The sequence below is a fragment of the Trachypithecus francoisi genome, unplaced genomic scaffold, assembly GCF_009764315.1.
Source record: "Trachypithecus francoisi isolate TF-2019V2 unplaced genomic scaffold, Tfra_2.0 Lachesis_group1, whole genome shotgun sequence".
NCBI classification, from domain to species: Eukaryota; Metazoa; Chordata; class Mammalia; order Primates; family Cercopithecidae; genus Trachypithecus; species Trachypithecus francoisi.
In genome coordinates this window covers 7372058-7392924 of record NW_022681454.1, presented here as the reverse complement: position 1 = coordinate 7392924, position 20867 = coordinate 7372058, and the positions used below count along the sequence as shown (strand labels likewise).

At 41.9% G+C, this 20867-nt stretch overlaps 1 long non-coding RNA gene and 1 pseudogene across 1 annotated transcript in view; one reads left to right on the top strand and one right to left on the bottom strand.

The window, feature by feature from the left end:
• The window catches only part of LOC117085120, a 46503-nt gene that overhangs the window by 21159 nt on the left and 4477 nt on the right, over nt 1-20867 (bottom strand). Inside the window, exons 2-4 of the long non-coding RNA XR_004437801.1 lie at nt 12793-12942; nt 2661-2765; nt 447-699 (exon numbers count right to left, since the gene is read on the bottom strand). This is a non-coding gene — a long non-coding RNA (uncharacterized LOC117085120). The remainder of the gene's footprint in view (nt 1-446; nt 700-2660; nt 2766-12792; nt 12943-20867) is intronic.
• LOC117085119 lies at nt 2503-3498 on the top strand (annotated as a pseudogene).

Here is a 20867-nt window from a genome sequence, read left to right as displayed (position 1 = left end):
GCCTCAGCCTCCCCGAGTAGCTGGGACTACAGGCGCCCGCCATCTCGCCCGGCTAATTTTTTGTATTTTTTTAGTAGAGACGGGGTTTCACCGTGTTAGCCAGGATGGTCTCGATCTCCTGACCTCGTGATCCGCCCGTCTCAGCCTCCCAAAGTGCTGGGATTACAGGCTTGAGCCACCGCGCCCGGCTCCAAAATTCTAGTTTTGCATCAGTTTGCTTATGATATTAAGGGTCATTTTTAAAACATTTATAATAAATTCATTCAGTTTAGTCAGTTTGACTAGATCCTCTCTTGAGCTCTCTCTAACATTTTATATCCATCCAGTTTTTATCCTTTATTTATTGATTCATCCTGAAGCAACCTTTTGAACCTCAAAACCAACAAAATTATTCTTTTCCTCAACGATAGCAAAAAAACACAACTTTATTCCTTATAACATCTCACCTTCATCATAGCTTTTCATACTGAGGTATTTCCTTTATGATTTCTAGCAGTTTTTGTATCAGAATTCTTAACTCTTAGTGACTTTAATTTCTAGTAAAAACTAGAAAGCCAGGAAATAAGCAATTATAAACTTCTATGGATTTGTGAATATATTATTTCATGACTCCTAGAAATATATATGCTTCGTTGTCGAACAATTTTTCGGTGTGGCACAGGACATATTTATTAACAGATCCAAATATCTTTTGTTATTCTGTAATAGGAAGCCAAAAGAATAGAAGGTTAAACTTATATTCAGCAATTAATGTTTCAGTATTACATCTTATTTGGAAATGATCATGATATTCAACAAATGTCAATCATTTAATTTAACCAAGTATAATTTTAAGGTTTTAGCTTGCAAAAAAATATTTTGGAAACTAGTTTTAAGTACACATATTTTATAAAACATAATCATTGTTGAAAGGGTCATTTATAAACTTTTGCCCTGTTTACATTTATTAAGTCTACTTGGTTTTAACAATTATGTCTGAATTGTTAATGAAGACTTCATGAGACATTAAACAAAGCTAGTCATTATCTTATTTTCTTATAGACAAATCAGCCAAGTATCAAAAAAAAAAACACACAGAAACAAAGACAAAGGTGCAACATATGGCTCTTTTCAATTTTTTAAATTGTCATGTTTTTCATATATCAAGCAACTTATTATTATTTTGTTCTTAGGTTGAATTTATAATTTTACACTCTTAAACATACACAAGCTTTTACATTAGTAAGTCCAGGTAGAAGAAGCTGTGTGTGTGCACTGTATTTAATGTTGACAATGCAGCAAACGTGCCTGGTTTAATTAAATCAGCAAACTTTAAGTAGGTTTTTATTTACCAAAGATTATCTAAAACCACATGAACTTGAAAAACACTTAGGTTAGTTTCTCTTTTTCTGCGATAACAATTTATATAAGTTTTTTTTCCTTTTAAGTCAAATCTTCACATTTGTACCAACAGGACAGTTGTTTAGGATGAGGGTTCTCTTAAAAAAAATACTTTTAGATACAAAAGTCCAAATCTTCAAAGGTATACCTACTTCAACTTTCACTCAAAACTGATCATCCTTTTATAGTTTAATCATGGACAAAAGAGGCATCCATAAAGAGGGTACAAAAATCCCACCCCCCAGATTCAAAGTTTCCTCCAAGGATACCTAAGTAAAGACCCTTATTGTTAACAGGGCAACAAAGGCTGAGAGGATTATGACAAACTCTCCTGAGAGCTGGCGCAGTCATACAAAGAGACACTTCGTGTTTCAGAATCCTGGAGAGCTGGCTAACTGCTAGGCAGAAGCCCAACAGCTTGGGCCCCAGGCTGATAGAAACCAAAGAGCACGTTTCCACTGATGACAAAGCCAAGCCCTCATGACTTCAAAGAAGATGCAGGAGAGTCTGATGCAGGACAGGTGAACCTCAAAATTGGGGATCAACCTGAGAGGGTTCTTGACTTCACCCAGGAAAGAATTCACGGGTGAGCCAGTGGTGAGAGAAAGCAATGTTTATTGAACCAGAGCTGCTCCTGGCAGAGCAGGGCTAACCCATAAACAGTGTGCCCAGAGTCAGCAATGTATAAGCTGTTGGCAGGTGTATTTAAACCCACTTTTAATTATATGCTAATTAAGAGGCAGATTATTCAGAACATTCTGGAAAAGGGGCAGAGAGGTTCCAGAACCATACACAGTAACTTGCGGGCCATTGCTATGGCCCGTTACCATGGCATGTGTAAACTGTCATGGCACCCATGGGAATGTCTTTATGCTAATGAGTAGTGAGGGCAACCAGAGGTCACTTTCATGGCCATCTGCTTATTTTGGCTGGCTTCTTCACTGCCTTCTGTTTCAACCATATCCTTTCAACCAGATCAGCAGGGTCATGACCAGAAAACAAGCCCTGCCAGCCTCCTATCTCAAATCTAATTAATTATAACTTTCTTCCTTATGACAACCCACACAAAAGACAGAGATAAGAAAAACAAGGACTTCCTGGGAGGCTGTGGATCAATTACCAATGGACACCCAGAAGCAAATTCACAAATCTCACAATTCAAAGAACCAATTTTTAACAATTTTTTTCCCTGTCTGTTGAATTTGGGCAGGAAGGAACATGCAAACATTTTTACTCTTCTTTCAACTGGACGCTACGGACAGAAATCCAGGAGAACTGACCTTGATAAGAATTCCTACTTTCTTCCATCATTTATTAGGCCCCTCAGAATCCCATCTGCAGGCTCCACAGTGAGTCAGAAGGTGCTCAGCCTTTTAGGACAGAAACTGTTGGGACAGAAGAATACTCCTTCACCCTTTTAGGGTCCCAGGTGGGTCCAAGAATTAAATTGACATAACATAGATTAACAGGAGCAAAGCACAATACAAGCTTTACTGAGCATAGAAGCCTCATAAGAAATAAAGACCCAAAGAAGCTGTCAGAGTCAGTTAATTCTATACCAGATTTGACAAAGAATTATGAACTGTAAACATGTGATCAGGCAAAAGGTCTTGGGCTAGGGTGGTTAACTGGATAGAGAAGTAGCCAGCATGACAAGAGTTAGTTGAACAAGGCTTGTTTGTACAGAATTCATTCCACTTCAACTTTCTTGTCCCTGATGATAAGAACCTTGTTTTTTCTCTAGTGTAGAGATGACATCTTTCACACGGGAATTTCATCTTCTGCTTTTAAGAAAATGAAGTTCAGACTGATCTCCTTGCACCTGCTGTTTTTCAAGTGCCTTTAACTGAAATAGTCAACCTACCAAAATAGCATATTTTAGTCCCTTCGGGAATGTTGATTTTGTTTATTTTCATGCATTGCTCTTATAATTATAAAAGCTCATTTTATAATTATATAAAAGGAGACCTAGGAACACCAGCCTTCTTCCCTCCACATACAGGAACTGCAGACACTGCAGATAAAACAGAGCCAGAATGCTTTGCTGCCAGCTGGAACTTTGACCCAAACCCCAGTGCGACAGTCTCCAGTGCTCACTCAACTGGAATGCATCAATGAAGGTCACTTTCTGTCCAGATCATGGAGTCTGCATGAAAAGAATCAATGCAATCCTATATATATATATATATATATTTTTTTTTTTTTTTTTTTATTGCGCTCTGTCTCTCAATTCTTAAAGAAAAACACAGCAGACCCTGAGGGTGCCCAGCTCAGATCCCCTCTGAAGCCTTTTACTAGCCCTGTGCATCCAGCCCAGCTCCTGTATGCCCTGCTGCTAAGAAAAACAAGGACTTCCTGGGAGGCTGTGGATCAATTACCAATGGACACCCAGAAGTAAATTCACAAGACTCACAATTCAAAGAACCAATTTTTAACAATTTTTTTCCCTGTCAGTGAGCACTGGGGCCTTCCCTGGAGAGCTGGAACAACTTAGCAACTCACTCTCAGCCCTTCCCATCCCCCCTAACCCACAGCCAGTGACCACCAATGTGGGAATACAAAAGCCCAGCACCTGTGCCTTGGAGAGGACAAACCCTGAGATATCATCTCTGCTTCAGCACACCACTTAAGACCAAGATGAGGGTGGGGTGTCACCCAAGGCGATACACTTGTTGAGTCTCTTCTCCTCCCCTATTCGTCCTCCACCCTCCACTGCCTCACTGGTACATCTTGGGAGCACTTCCTCGACAAATCCCTTGCATTGAATCCTTGGCTCAGGCTCTGCTTCTGGGAGAATATGACCTACTGGGGACAATAGTAATGGTGAATACAGTGGTGAACCAAACAAAGCAGACTTAGACTTCATGAAGCTAATGGGGAAGAATAACTATCATTTCATTGATTGGATGCTTGGCACAGAAGGAGGGGTGAGTACCATAGATGAATTCTGTCAGCCAAGGTGGGGGAGTTGCTCCGGCCATCTTCTTTGGTGCTTATTCTAAGTGTGCTGTTTCCAGCATACCAGCTGCTCAAAGGCACTGTGCTGCCTTCAGACACAAGGCCTCGGGAAAGTGTGTCCACATTTAATGGGAGTGAAGAGCCAACCTTCGCCTTTGTGCCAAGTCTCCTAAGAACAAACATGCAGAGCCTGCTCCCAGTTGGACAAAGGTCCAATTCCCTTTGTCTTCCCCTTAGAAGGCAGTCTCCTGACACTCTGTGTTGAAGAAGTAGGATTGTGTCTGATGCATTTATGTTTGTGGGGTTTTATGTGTTTTCTTTTTTAATCTTCCCTAGGAAAAAAGAACTGAGCATCGGCAAAAAGCTGAGGATGACAAGTGTAGGGGATGAAAGGCTGCCTTTCCCCGCCACTTCTGAGCTTTTCTGACAGCTCCCAGCTGGGAGAAACCAACACGATGAAAAGACAAAGAATACCGGAGAAGACAGGCGGAGGGCAGAGCCACAACCTCATCCTCCCAGTGGTTCCTCTTGAGTCTGATTTGACAAGATGCCTTCCCACCCAGGTGACCCCATGGGAACGTGCCAGTACCTTACCCCACGACCTCACTGAGTCCTCACGACAAATCCAGGGTGCAGATTTTTTCCCCATTTGGAAATTACAAATTGAAATGCAGGAAAGTTAAAGAGCTTGCCTGAGGTTGCTTAGATAATAAAAGAATATGGATTAGAACCCAGACCTACCCAGCTCAACAACTGAGTCCTTTTTTTACTGGATTACACCTATCTCATGGGCATAATTTTATCTAGTCTCTCTCTATTCCACTGTTGAAGATAAATCCTGTGAGGGTTAAATGAGATCATGTATGTTCAGTACTTAGCCTGGAGGTTGGTGTGAGATAAGCACTCTATAAATGCTACCTAGCGTTGTTATTGCTGTTGATGGTGTTGCTGCTGTTTTTGTTATTGTTACTGCTGCTGCTGCTACTGCTACTGCTATTGCTATTTTTGCTGCTATTGCTGTGGATTATGTTGCTGCTGACGTTTTTGCTGTTGTTGATGACAATGTTTTCACTACTGTTATTATTGTTGATACCGCTGTTGTTGCCATTTTGCGGCAGTTGTTGCTGCTGATGTGCTGCTACTGTTGCTGTGATGATGCTGTTGACATTGTCACTGTGGATGTTGCAGTGATGCTGGACAGTGTTACTGTGGATGTTGTGGTGATGCTATTGACACTGTTACTGTGGATGTTGTGATGATGCTGTTGATATTTCTCTGGATACTGTTATGTTGCTGTTGATGTTTTACTATGGAAGTAGTGATGATGCTCTAGACACTGTTTCTGTAGATGTTGTGATGATGCTGTTGGCATTGTTACTGTGGGTGTTGTGATGATGCTGTTGACACCACTACTGTGGATGTTGTGATGCTGTTGATGCTTTACTGTGGATGTTGTGATGGTGCTGTTGACACTGTTACTGTGGATGTTGTGATGGTGCTGTTGACACTGTTACTGTGGATGTTGTGAGGATGTTAATGTTGTCACTATGGGTATTGTGATGATGCTGTTTACACTATTACTGTGGGTGTTGTGATGATGCTGTTGGCATTGTTACTGTGGGTGTTGTGATGATGCTGTTGATGCTTTACTATGGATGTTGTAATGGTGCTGTTGACACTGTTACTTTGAATGTTGTGATGATGCTGTTGATGCTTTACTGTGGATGTTGTAATGGTGCTGTTGAGACTGTTACTGTGGATGTTGTGATGATGTTGTTAACACTGTTACTACGGATGTTGAGATGATGCTGTTAACACTAATACTGTGGATGCTGTGATGGTGCTGTTGACATTGTTACTGTGGATGTTGTGATAATGCTAATGTTGTTACTATGGGTGTTGTGACGATGCTGTTGACACTTACTGTGGGTGTTGTGATGACGCTGTTGATATTGTTTCTCTGGATACTGTTATGTTGCTGTTGATGTTGTTACTGTGCAAGCAGTGATGATGCTCTGGTGATGCTCTAGTGATGATGTTTCTGTAGATGTTGTGATGATGCTGTTGGCATTGTTACTGTGGGTGTTGTTATGATGCCGTTGACATTACTATGGGTGTTGTGATGATGCTGTTGACACTGCTACTGTGGATGTTGTGATGATGCTGTTGGCATTTTACTGTTAATGTGCTTGCTGATGTGGTTGACAGTACTATTGTTGCTATTTTTATTCTTGTTGCTCAGACGTTATTCTATTATTATTGTTGCTGCTGTTGGTACTACTGCTGTGCTGCTATTGTTGATGTGATAATGTTGTTGATGTTATTAATGTTGATGCTGTTGTTGATGATGTTGTTAATATACCCATCCAGAATCACTGCTTTTGTTACACACTTCCAAACCAAATTTAATTTAGGCATAACTCACTAGTCATACAAGGATATATGTATAGTTTACCCCTCACGTTTCCACAGAGGCCGAGAATTTCCATTCCACTCTCCGGGAGAGATTTTGAGAGTCATCTGTAGCCTCTCTTTGCCTCCTCACTGAATGGGGCATGCTCCTCTCAGCCATTCCTTTCAGAAACCTATGCTGGTCAGTGGTACATAGGACTGGGAGAATGAGTCTACCTCATTCAGCGGGGAAAGTAGGAGGAAACCCATATGGCTACCCACCTTAGGTACACGGGTAAATGCAGCCTTTTAGCGTGATATTTTCATCCCCATCTGTCTCGCTCCTGTGTCTTAATTGGTTCAAAATTAGGAGGTGAAGAAAGAGGTGCTATATTTACCTTCAAGACACCAACGAAGTTTTCATGATATAATTCAATTCACTTCTTACCTCCCCAAAGAATCCTTTCCTTATTTCTATAACCCACAGTGGTCTCACCAACCTATGAAGTTTTATAGCAATTTGTTATTTACTCACATGCCAATAAATATTGTGAAATATGTGAACCTGGCTAGACTGTGACCTCCTTCAGACTAAGAACATATCTTAAACATCCTCTCACTTAATGTGGTTCTAGACACATAGTAGGAGCTCAATAAATGCTTGTAAGGTGAAATACATTGGGAGCTTAATATTTAGGAATGTTCCCATGTGGCTGAGTTTTTATGCCATCTTATGTTTTTGAATTTAAAAAAATCAACTGGGCCGGGCGCGGTGGCTCAAGCCTGTAATCCCAGCACTTTGGGAGGCCGAGACGGGCGGATCGCGAGGTCAGGAGATTGAGACCATCCTGGCTAACACGGTGAAACCCCGTCTCTACTAAAAACTACAAAAAACTAGCCGGGCAAGGTGGCGGCGCCTGTAGTCCCAGCTACCTGGGAGGCTGAGGCAGGAGAATGGCCTGAACCCGGGAGGCGGAGCTTGCAGTGAGCTGAGAGAGGGCCACAGCACTCCAGCCTGGGTGACAGAGCCAGACTCCGTCTCAAAAAAAAAAAAAAAAAATCAACTGGAAATTTGTGTTCCAGAACTTATATATGAAGCATGAATGAATGCCCTTGATGGTACAGAAATGGGAAGAACTGATTCAGTTCTTTAGGTTTTTTTGTTTTGTTTTTTGCATTTTTTTCTTTGTTTTTGTTTTTTGTTTTTTTTTTTTGAGGCGGAGTCTCACTATTGTCACCCAGGCTGAAGTGCAGTGGCGTGATCTTGGCTCACTGCAAACTCCACCTCCTGGTTCAAGCAATTCTCCTGCCTCAGCCTCCTGAGTACCTGGGATTACAGGTGCCCACCACCATGGCTGGCTAACTTTTTTACTTTTAGTAGAGATGGGGTTTTGCCATGTTGACCAGGCTGGTCTCGAACTCCCGACCTCAGGTGATCAGCCCGCCTCGGCCTCCCCAAGTGTTGGGATTACAGGTGTGAGCCACCATGCCTGGCCAGTTCTCTAGTTTCTAAGGTTCATCAGTTGATATTAACTTCTTGTCATTACATGCAATTCAATAAAACCATAAGTCCTTGCCTGTAGGGGCACTGGGATGGATTCCAGGCTTCCCAAATTGAGCATAAAATCCCAAGGGGTTTCAAGGTAGGCCATTCTCCAATGCTTCCTTTTACAACAGACATTGTGCCAGCAGGCATGGAGCCTAAGGAGGATCCCATGAACCTTTCCACAGAATCGAGTGTGTGGCTTTGTATGATGCTTACCCCTCATCTCTCTAGGATAGTTGTTTATTAATTATTATATCTATTTAACATGTGCAGCATGATGTTCTGATACACATGGTAAAATGATAACTACAGTTAAGCAAATTGACATCTCAATCTCCTCACATAGTTACTGTGTGTGTGTGTGTGTGTGTGTGTGTGTGTGGTAAGAAAACATAAAATCCAGTCTCTTAGCAAACGTTCAGCATACAACACAATATTATGAACCATAGTCCTCCTGCTGTGCATTAGGTTAGACTTATTCATCCTACATGACTCCAAGTTTGTACCCTCTGACCTAGAATCTCTAGGATTTTTCAATTCCTGAATTTGCCAGCAAATTCCAGCTGATTGAGGTTACCAGACAGCTGACTACCTCCTAAGGTAAATTATTGTTTCCCAAGTATGGTAAGCTTTTTGTAGGTCTGGGTTCAATTCATACTTATCTGGTGAATAAGGTTTCAGTAATTTACAAATAAATATTGTGTTAATAGTACCATCTAACAGATGCCGAGAACTTGGTGTGAGCCACACTCACCTAGCAAGCTACTTACCATGCTGAGCAGTTTCATGGATTTTCTCAATCCTTATGTCCCGATAGTAAAGACCAGTGCATCTCTAGCCTTCAGCACTCATGGGCACTAAAGGATTTAATTCTCACAATAACCCTCTGAGGGCGGCACTGTTACTACCCTCCCAACTTTGCAGAGGAGCCTGGAGCACGCAGGGGTTCAGTTATGTGCTCAAGGCCAGGAGCCATTGAGGGGGTGGGGACCCACATCAGCTGGCTCTGGAGGTATCACCAGTGACAAGCGAACCAAGTCTCAGATTCACTGAGGCATGAAAAGACTTCCCTTGTATTACTCAGGGTGCTCCAGGGAAACAGAACCAATAGAATGTGTATATATGGTCCTCCCTTGGTTTCAGGAGATTGGTTCCAGGACCCCTCGCAGATACAGTAAAATGATGTGGTATTTGCCTGTACCCTACAGCACATCCTCCTGTGTACTTTAAGTCAGGGGTCCTCAACCCCTGGGCTACAAACCCATCTGGCCTATGGCCTGTTAGGAACTGGGCCATACAACAGGAGGTGAGTGAGGTGAGTGCTGGGTGAGTGTGTGAAGCTTCATCTGTATTGACAGCCACTCTCCATCACTTGCTTGCATTACTGTCTGAGCTCTGCCTCCTGTCAGATCAGTGGTGGCATCAGATTATCTTAGGAGCACAAACCCTATTGTGGACTGCACATGTGAGGGATCTAGGTTGCGTGCTGCTTTTGAAAATCTAATGCCTGATGATCTGTCACTGTCTCCCATCACCTCCAAATGGGACCATCTAGTTGCAGGACAACAAGCTTGGAGCTCCCACCGATGCTACATTATGGTGAGATGTATAATTATTTCATTATACATTACAATGTAATCATAATAGAAATAAAGTACACAATAAACATAATGGTTTGAATTATCCTAAAACCACCCCCTCCTGCCAGTTCATGGAAAAATTGTCTTCCATGCAACTGGTCCCTGGTGCAGAAAAGGTTGAGGACCACTGCTTTAAGTCATCTCTAGTTTACCTATAATACATAATACAATGTAAATGCTATATAAATAGTTGTTAAATGTATTGTCTGGGGAATCACAACAAGGAAAAATCTGTACACAACTTTCACAGGTCTAACTAAATTTTTGATCTGCAGTTGGCTGAATCCACAGATGTGGAACCATGGATACAGAGGGCCACCGGTATGTTGATAGAGATTTACTTTAAGGAGGCTGGGAAGTCCAAAATTTGCAGGGTAGGCAGGAAGGCTGGAGACCCAGAGGAGAGCTGAGGTTACAGCTCCAGCCTAAAGGCCATCTGTGGGCAGAAAATTCCACTTGCTCAGGGGAGGTCAGTCTTTTCTGCTGTTCAGGCTTTCAACTGATTGGACGAGGCCCATCCACATTATGGAGGGCAACCTGCTCTACTCAAGTCCACCTACTTAGATGTCAATCTCATCCAAAAACACCCTCACAGAAGCACCTAGAATCATGTTTGACCATATCTCTGGGCACTATGGCTCAGCCAAGTTGACTCATAAAATTAACCAGCACACCCAATATCACACAGATATAAAAGACCCAGGACTCAGGCCCTTGCAGTGTGACTGAGTCTGCATGTTCTTACACACAGGACTTGGAGCCTCTGTTTTCATCAGCTCTGCACACCCCGTCTGCCAGCAAGCAGAGGTCAGTTGTGTCCTTCCTTCTAAAGCTGACTGTCCTTGTCCTCTCCCCAGCGGCTGCCTAAGTGTGGCCACTACTGCCTTTGTACTGACCATCTAGCAGAGAGAGCTTAGCTGCTGATACTTACTGGCTTTAAGACTTCATCAAGCACAGCCCTCAGATGCTCAAGGTGAAGAGCACTGACTGAATCTGTTTCCTGAGCTGCTTGTCTTGGGTAGGAAGCCAAGCGTGAGAGCTGAGCAGAGATGGGACCAGAGATGACCAGCACCAGCAGGCAGCATGCTGGAATCTAATGCCTGAGTCTCACTCCATACTCAGTACCCTGATATCAGGAAGCGACTCTGACTATCCACTGCAAAGAAGAGGAATAAAGGAACCAAACCTTGTCTACCTATTCATTCAGCTGATCTGCCCACCCTGTGCCTGCATTCTAGATGCTAGAACGTTATCACTGACAAAACAGAAATCGTTTCTCATGGAGCCGTCATTGTGGTGGAAGGAGACAGACAATAAACCAGCAAATAAGCAAATGACAGTACGTGACAAGCTGATGAGTGCTAAGGGGAGAAATCAATGAGGGAAAGGGATAGGGGTTGGGGAGGAGGTGGGGTTGCAATTTTCAATAGGGCAACTAGTGAAGGTCTCGCTGAGATGGTAATGCTTGAATGAAAACTTAAAAGCCACATGGGTGTTGGAGGAAGAGTATTCCAGAGAGAGAAAGCAGCAAGTGCAAAGGCCCAGAGGCAGCCACGTTCCTGGCTGCTCAAGGAACAGCAAGGGCAGAAGTGGCTGGAGCAGAGCCAGTGGGGGATGGCGTGGGAGAAGAGGTCAGGCAAGGAACGGGTCCAGTTGGATGGCTTTACAGGGCAAAGAAAGGAACCTGGCTTTTTCTCTGCCTGGGATGGGAAGCCCTTACAAGGCTTTGAGCAGAGGAAAAGACATGGTCTGGTTTCCATGTTCCAAGGACTGGAGAGATTAAGATGCTTGTCTCATGCTCTGCAGCCAGTAAGGGGCAGAAGAGCAAGCCAGTGCATCTAGCTGTGAACAAGAGCTTGTTCCCCTGCACCACCCCTGTATCTGCCAGAGTTCGTTTGCTGGAGTCCATATTGCTGCTAAGAAAGCTGACTGCCACAGCCATGTGAGAAATACAACAGGGCATGGGGGAAAGAGGGGTGGGTGTGTGCTAATTCAGGTAAGGGGACAAGTCCCAAAAGGCCTACTGGAGGAGGTGATATTTGAGCTGAAACCTGAATGGTAGAAATCAGCCAAAAAAATACACAGAGAGTGGAGTGTTTGGAAATAGATGGTGCAAAGGTCCTGAGGCAGGATCCCGCGCAGAGTCCTGGGAGAGCAAAAAGAAGACAAACGTGGCAGAACTGCGAGGAGCAAGGGGGAGATGAGGTCACAGAGGGAGCCAGGAGGCATATCCTTCACAGTCTCATAGGCTCTGGTAAGGAATTTGGATTTTATTCTTAAGAGCAATGAGGTGGCACTAGAAGATTTTAAGCAGGGAGTGATTTACATTTTTAAAAAAGATTAGCCTAGCTGCTCTATGGAGAAAAGACTGGGAAAGGGCTTACAGGCTGTGTGATCGGCACCTCACTTTTTTGTATGAAAAATGACACTGATTGTAGAGAGTTGCTGCATGAAGCTGTGAGAGAATGACATGAGAATGTTAACTCATTGAAGGGTGGGAATTTGTGGGTCCTGTTCACTGCCACATCCCCGATTCTGCAGCAGAGCCCACGGCAGATGCTCCAGCAACTATTGGTTGAGTGAGTGAGTGGATGGATAGATGGATGGATGGATAGATGAAAATGGAGGCATCATATAAAGGTGAAAGACTGGGATGCTTCCATGACCATCAAAAGCTACAGCCCTGCCCAACAGAAACTTCCTCACAGCAGTGGGAACTAAAGGGTTAATGTGACCTCTGAGGATTTTTCTTCCAGAGGATTCTGATGCAGGGCTAACACATTTCCTGTGACCTTGTTAGGGGAAAATAATAAGCCCCTACTAATGTATCAAATTAACGTGTTTGGACTTCCTGTTCAGAAACCTCAAACATCTCACCTCCATGTGGTCCGCAGAAAATTATTTTTTAGATGCAATTGCGTTGAGTGACGGAGGCTTTGCGGCCTCTGATATCCCCACCGGTGGAAGAGTTCTGACATCCTGGTTTTTCCTCTGCAGTTCACAGTGGTCTGGCACTTAGCATAGCATCTGGTACAAAAAAAGAAAAAAGAAAAAAAGCAAAAAAGCTAGATTCCTATTTGAATGAACAAAGGAAATGGTTAGTGGCCATAACACAAGGATTTTCTCTCATCTCTGTTTTCTAGGGAAAACAGGAGAATTTTTAAAAATTTATCTCCCTTTTCTTTTTGTCGGCTGTGAAGAAGCTGCAAGTTTCAAATATGTCAGCTTGCTGATGAGCCTTAAGTGACAGGCAATAGGCAGAGGTTCCCTCAATACCAGTTTAAAGACATTAAGGACCCCCCGCCCAGACTCCTCAAAGAATACCATATCCAGGATGAATGTTCAAATCCCCTGGCTGGTCACCTACAGTGAGGACCGCCCATTGCCATTTCCAGTGAGCACAGACATCTCAGCTCCCAGTGCCGACTGGCAGGCTGGACCCCGGAACCTCAGCCCTGCTGCCCTCTCTGAAAATAACCTCTGCTGTAATCCACACAAGAAAGTGGATTTGTCAATGTGCTTGCCTCATCCAATTATTTTTCTCTTCCAAATCAAGGTTTTACATGAGTGCATCTGATTCATGAGGCCCAACTCACCTATCTGTCCTGAATCTCGAGGGAAACTGAGAAAGTGAGTTATAGGCTTCTGCTTTAGGGAGGCACATATGGTCTCAGTCAACTCGGACTGTTGTAACAAATTATTATACACTGGGTGGCTGAAACAACAGATAGTTATTTGACACAGTTCTGGAGACTGCAAGGCCAAGATCAGGGTGCAGCATGGTCCTTGAGAGAGAGAGAGAGAGAGAGAGAGAGAGAGAGAGAGAGAGGATCTCCTGCTCTTCCTCTAAGGGCACTAATCCCACCATGGGGGCCCCACCCTCATGACCTCATCTAAACCTAATCACCTCCCAAAGCCCCACCTCAAAATACCATCACATTAGGAGCTAGGGCTTTAACATATACATTTTGGGGGAGGAGGACACAGTCATTCAGTCCAGAGCGAAATCATAAGGAGGGATATTTTCCAAATATAGGCTGGATATTCCAAAAACAAAGTAGCCCCAAAGATGCTCATACCCACTGCAGCCTTTCTCTTCTACACCTGTCGCTTACACAGTGCCTGGCACATAGCAGATGCCAGTTAAGTAACAGTGCCTCCTTTCACTTGCCATGCTTCCCTCTTTAGCCTCTGCCCATCTCTACCTACAGACCTGTCTGCTTGGGTTCTTGTGCTTGGAATTTTTTCCCATGGACCCTTTCACTACAACCAGCACTTTAAAAGAAAGAACAATTGAATACAACAAGCAAGGTTCACCATATTCAGCTTTAGCACCAATTTTAAACATAGACCCATGCAAATATACAATGCAAATATATTTATTTCTAAGACACTATTCTCTAAAAAATGTGGGTATTGACAATCTACCTATTATATTAGAACCTAATGCCCCTCACCCAGGAGATGTTTAAAGAGCTTATTTGTATTACTTGGTTTCCACCTATTACTCCGTTTCCACATTAAGTGGAAGACATTATTTATATCTTTTGTTTTGTAAGAAATATATTTAATAATTTAGAAGCAATAAGGGAAAATATTTTTACATAAAAATTTAAAACATTTGCATGACAAAACCCATAAAAATTAAAATGACAAACATTACACTGGAGAAATATTTTTAATTTAAATCACAATACATTAAAGAAGAGTTATTATCCCTAACATATAAATCTCTGTAGCGTTTCCCAAAGCCTCAGGAGAAAGAAAAACCCTGGAGAAAAATAAGCTAACAAGTGAATATGCAATTCACAGAAAAAGAAAAAGTATCTTAATTGTATGAGAAGAAGATAACCTTGTCATCTGAGAAAGGTAAATTAAAACTAGTCTAAGATTGTCAACAAACACATAGTAATAAGGATCAGATTTATTTTACCACTTGGAAAATATTTTCAAATGGACAAAAGGTGCAAAAAATAGTTTTCAAGATGTTGGACATTAGACAACAAAGGACAGTAACCCTGAAAGGCAGGAGAGAGATGAGGTGATCCTAGAGTTGCCCCGATTTCTGCCTTGGGAGACCTTCCAGACACCGCTGCAGGCAAGGGAACCCAGGCAGAGCCCAGGGGAGCTCAAGAGATTGCAGGGCAGAGTTTTGGAGAGAGGAGAGCTATGGAGAGCCAGAACACTGGAATCTGCAGGGGGCTATCCTCAACTATTCAGTAGAGTGACATCAGCACATGCGTTGAGAAAATTACTTGAGGCCAGGGAGAGAATCAACCAAAAGGATTCCAGGGAGCAATATTCAGTGCTCACAACCGCTGGGAAATAGCGCTGTTTCCCACCAGCCAGACTTGAAGACTTTGGAAGTCAGGGGTCATTTGGTAGAGAACTCAGAACGATCTTGTCTCAATAGTGAGGAATCATTAGCCATAGACTAAAAATCTTGATAAATTATAAAAGCTAAACTCAAAAGGATCAACGTATTTCCAAATTCTTAACTGCATACCAGAACAAAGCCGTTAGTTACAAGAATACAAAATACTCAGCACCCAATAAGTTAAAATGACTGGCATTCAATCAAGGAATACCGGGCAAGTAAAGAAGCAGGAAACGTGGTGCAAAATAAAGAAGAAAATAAATCAATTGAACTCAGTCCAGAACTGACATTATGGAAATATGTGAGTGTCAAGAACACATTTACTAGAGAGAAATTTATGGCACTAAATCCTATATTTAGAAAAGAAGTCTCAAGTCTATGACTTTAGATCCCCTTTCAAGAAAATAAAAAAAAGGAGAGCATCTTAAACCTAAAGTAAGCCAAATAAAGGAAATAACAAAGGGAAGAGCAGATATCAGTGAAATACAAAACAGAAAAACAATAGAGAAAAATCAATGAAGCTATAAGCTGATTCTTGGAAAAGATCAGTAAAATTGATAAACCTGTAGCCAAACTGATCTGGAAAGATATAGAAAAAAAAAAAAGGAAAGAAAAGAAGGAAGGAAAGCAGGGAGGGAGGGAGGGAGGACACAGATTATCAATATCAGGAATGAAAAAACTGGTATTACTATAGATTCCACAGAAATTAAAAAAATAATAAAATATTATGAACAGTTTTATGCCAATAAATTCGACCACTTAGATGAAATGAATAAGTTCCTTGAAGTACATACATTACCAACTGTTATTCACGAAGAAACAGATACTGCATACTCAAACAAATTTAACTTTTAGTTTAAAATCTTCCAATAAAGAAAATGCCAGGCACCAAAGTTCAAGGGGGGAATTTGAACAAATATTTAAGGAAGAAATAATACCAATTCTTCTCACACTCTTCCATAAAAGTGAAGTGAGAATACACTTTCCAACTCATTTTATGAGGCCAGCAATAGCCTGATTCCAAAACCAGACAAAGACATTACAAGAAGAGAAAACCAAAGATCACTATTCCTCATGAACTTAGATGCAAAAGTTCTTAACAAAATTTTAGCAAATAAGAACTAACAATAGATCGCAAAAAAAGAGTAGTATATCATGACCAAGCTGAGTCTATCCCAAGAAGGCAAAGTTGATTTAATGTTTTTTTAAAAAATCAATCATTGTAATTTACTCTATAAAATGATTTTTTAAAAAAGTAAAATATATGGCCATCTCAATGGGGAAAAAGCATTTGACAAAAACCAATGTCCATTTCTGATTAAAATCATTGTCAGAGTAGGATGAAGGGAAACTCTTCCATCCAGTAAAGGTTATCCACGAAAAACCCACAGCTAATATCACACTCAATGGTGAACAAGCAAATCAGAAACTAGTGGGTTATATCTGCTCTCACCAACTCATTAAACATTGTCCTGGAAGTTCTAGCCAGGAAATAAGGCAAGAAAAAGAAATAAAAAGCATCCAGATTGGAAAGGAAAATTTAAAACTCTCTTTATTCAACAACACCATGGTTGTCTAAATAGGAAACCTGATAGAATCCACAAAAAAGCCACTAAAGCTAATCAGTGAGCTTAGAAAGCTTGAACGATTCAACTGAACCAACAAAAATCAATTGATTTCTATACTTTAGCAATAAAAAACAGAAACTGGAATTTTAAAAGGCAGTATGATTAATAATAGTATTCCAATACTTAATACTTACGGATGAATCTGACAAAAGCACACTGAAACCTATAAAACATTGCTGAAGGAAAATGTTTTTAAATACTTAAGTAAATGAAGAGAAATACTGTATTTGTGGATTGGAAGACACAATATTTGTTAAGATGTAAATTCTCCCTAAACTGATCTACAGATTCGACACAATCTGAATCAAAATCACAGCAGGATATTTTGGTCAGAATTGACACATAATTCTAAAATTTGCATAGAAATGCAATGGACCTATAATAGCCAAAACAACTTACTTTGCAAAGGAAAAAAAAAAAAAAAATATATATATATATATCTAACACAACCTGATTTAAGATTTATCATAAAGCTACAGTAATCAGGAAATGGTGCTATTGGTGTCAAAATAAACAAATAGATCAACTAAACAGAAGACGGATATAGAAATACACTCACTCATATGTATATGGCTGATTTTCAACAAAGGTGGAATTCAATTCAGTGGAAAAAATAGTATTTTCAAAAAATGATGTTGTACAATTGCATGCGCAAGAAAAGAGAAATGAACTTTGATCCACAGCTTGCACCATGTACTACAAAAAAAACCACACTTTAAAATGTGACCTTGGGTTGAGCAAATAATATGTCTTAGATGAACGCCAAAGCAAAATCCATAAAAGAAAAAGTTGACAAATGGGACTTTATCAAAATTAATAACTTCTGCTCTTCAAAAGATACCACTGAAAGAATGAAAAGACAAACCACAGAATTGGAGAAAATATTCCCAATCCATAGATTTGACAAAGACTTTGTATCTAGAATACATCATGAACTCTCAAAACTCAAAAATAATAACCCAAAAGATCTAACCAGACACTCCACCGAAGAAGACAAATCATTGGCAGACAAACACATGAAATCCAAATTAAAACGGCAATGAGAAATCACTGCTTGACTATTAGCATAAGTAAAATTTAAAAGACTGACCAGCCTCAAGGTTTGTGAGAATGTGGAGGAACCAGAACTCTCCTACATGGCTAGTGGACTATAAAATGGTGCAAGCACTATGGAAAGCTGTTTGACAGATTCTTATGATGCTTAACATACACCCGTCATATGTTCTAGCCATTCCACACAGATATATGTCCAAGAACAATGAAAGCATATGCTCACACAAAGACATACACAAACGTTCACAGCAGCTTTATTTGTAATGACTACAACCTAGACCGACCCAGATTTCCATCAACAGGTGAACGTATAAACAATTTAGGGTACATCCATATTGCTCTACAATTAAAATAATGAACATTGATGCATGCAACACATGGATGAAACTCAAAATAATTATGTTCAGTGAAAGAAGTCAGAGTATATGCTGTTTGGTCCCATTTATATAAAATGCTTTAAAATGCAAACGAATCTACAGTGATAGAGCAGGTAAGCTGTTGCCTGGGCGTGGGCAAGGGGGTGCCCTAGAGGGAGGAATTACCAAGGGCCACAAGAAATTTTTGTGGAGGATGGAGATGTTCATTGTCTTGATTGTCGTGATGGTTTCACAGCTATACCACATTTCAAAGCACACCAAAGTGTATATCTTAACTATGTGCAATTTATTATATATTAATTATACCTCAATACGGTTTTTTAATTGCCTGAATATACAATGTCTCACCTATCAGACTGCCAAAATCCTAAAATGTGGACACCATCTACTGCTGTCTAGCTTGTGGGGAGGCAGAGTTTCTTTTCAGAGAAGCCCTTTAGATTTTAGGCTCCCTCCCCCAACCAAGGTCTAAACATTCCCCATCATTGCACACTCATCCATGCTAACGAATTTTTAAATTTTAATTTTAGCTTTTCCAGCTGCCTCTGACCTTTTCAGACAGCAGAGTGTTAGTCTGACTATAGTGATAACATTGCTCTGTAAGAATACACATTTTTAAGGGAGGAATCAGGGTATGCCAAAAAATAAGCAATTTCATGGATTCACTCATTTGCATTCATTCCACAACTACTTATTGACTGCCTAGGAGGTGCCAGGCACTGTTCTAGGCACTGGGGATACAGCTGAGAACAAGCCCCACAAAGTCTCTGTTCCCATGGAGCTGACAGCCCAGTGTCGGGCTACAGACAAAAAAAACCCATCAGATCAATAGGGAGTGTGTCCAGTGGTGACAAACTGAGCGGGAGGGAAGCTCAGAGGAAGTTGTTATTTCAAAGAGTAGGTCAGGCAGGTCTCAGTGAAAGATGATGTTTAAGCAGAGACTTCAAGAGAGCGAGTGCTGGAATAAGATGATTCGGAAAGGTTGAAAACAAGCTTCTTTGAAAGCATGTGGCTTCCTTTCCTTCTGTACGTGTTTGGAATACGCAGGAAGGACTTCACATCCTTGTGTCTCAGCCTCTCCACCTCTCCACCATGGCTTGAAGCAAGGTTTTTGATGTGTGTGTGTGTGTGTGTTTGCCACTGTAAACTTAGCGTCCCAGGCCTCACAGTGCCTGTCGCCAGCTTGGCGACTCTGGGCAGGTCAATTCACCTCTCTGAGCCTTGTTTTCCTTTTCTGTAAAAACAGATGATTAGGAATTCACCCATTCATTCAACCAATATGTATTAAGCAATTATATGGCAGGGCCTCTGCTAGGTAATAGGACATACTGGAGAACAGGACACAGTCCCTGCCCTCACTGAGTTTATGTCCAGAGCAACGGACTGAATGTGTGTGCCCCTCTCCGCAAATTCAATTTATATGTTGAAACCCGAATTTCAATGTGATGGTGTCAGCAGGTTGGCAATTTTGGAAGGTGGTTAGATGATGAGGTTTGGCCCTCATGAAGGATACAGCCTTATAAGAAGAAGCCAGAGAGCCAGCTAGCCCTTCCTGCCATATGAAGATAAAATGAGAAGGCGGTCGTCTGCAACATGGAAGAGAGCCCTCACCAGTACCTGACAATGTCGGCACCCTGATTTCCTGTTTGCAGGTGGGGTGTGGTGACTCACACCGGTAACCCCAGCACTTTGGGAGGTTGAGGTGGGATCACTTGAGCCCAAGAGTTTGAGACCAGCCTGGGAAACATAGTGAAACCTCACCTCTAGAAATAATTTTTAAGAAATTACCCAGGCATACTGGCGCACGCCTGTGGTCCCGGCTACTCAGGAAGCAGAGGTGGGAGGACCACTTGAGCCTGGGAGTTTGAGGCTGCAGTGAGCTGAGATGGTGCCACTGCACTCCAGCCTGGGCAACAGAGTGAGACCCTGTCTCAAAAAAGAATCCTCATTTGCCAATGTCCACAGCTTTGATGGGGACCTCTGGGGCCACAACTCACCCTTGTCATCTGAAAAGGATGCAGGTTTCTGGAGTAGACTGCCCTACTCTATGGAGTAGACCTACACACTGGAGAGTCTGTGCCCAGTATTTGATGATCATGCCTCAGTTTCCCCATCTATAAAATGGGATAATAGTAGCCCTGACCTTGCAGAGCTGTTGTGAGGCATTCACAGTTATTACACATTAAGTGCTACTCACAGTCCCCGGCAACAGGGTCAGTCGTCAGGACTGGCTCCTCCAAGCCATCCTCGTCACAAGGGCCATGGCATGGTGTCGGGACAGTGTGCCCACAGCCGGGAACTACAGCAGCTCTCCCAGGCCCTTCCTTGGTTTTCCGGGGCCCACTGCCAGGCTCAGCAGCATCAGTAACCAATGATTTTCTCTGCCCTGCAATGTAAACAAGTCCTCCCGCACTTCTCTCCTCCAGCCGCACTTCTCTCCTCCACCCACACTGTTGAGGTGGGCAGAGCAGAATTCCGTATTTTTCTGACTTATTAGTATGCAAACAGAGGCTCCAA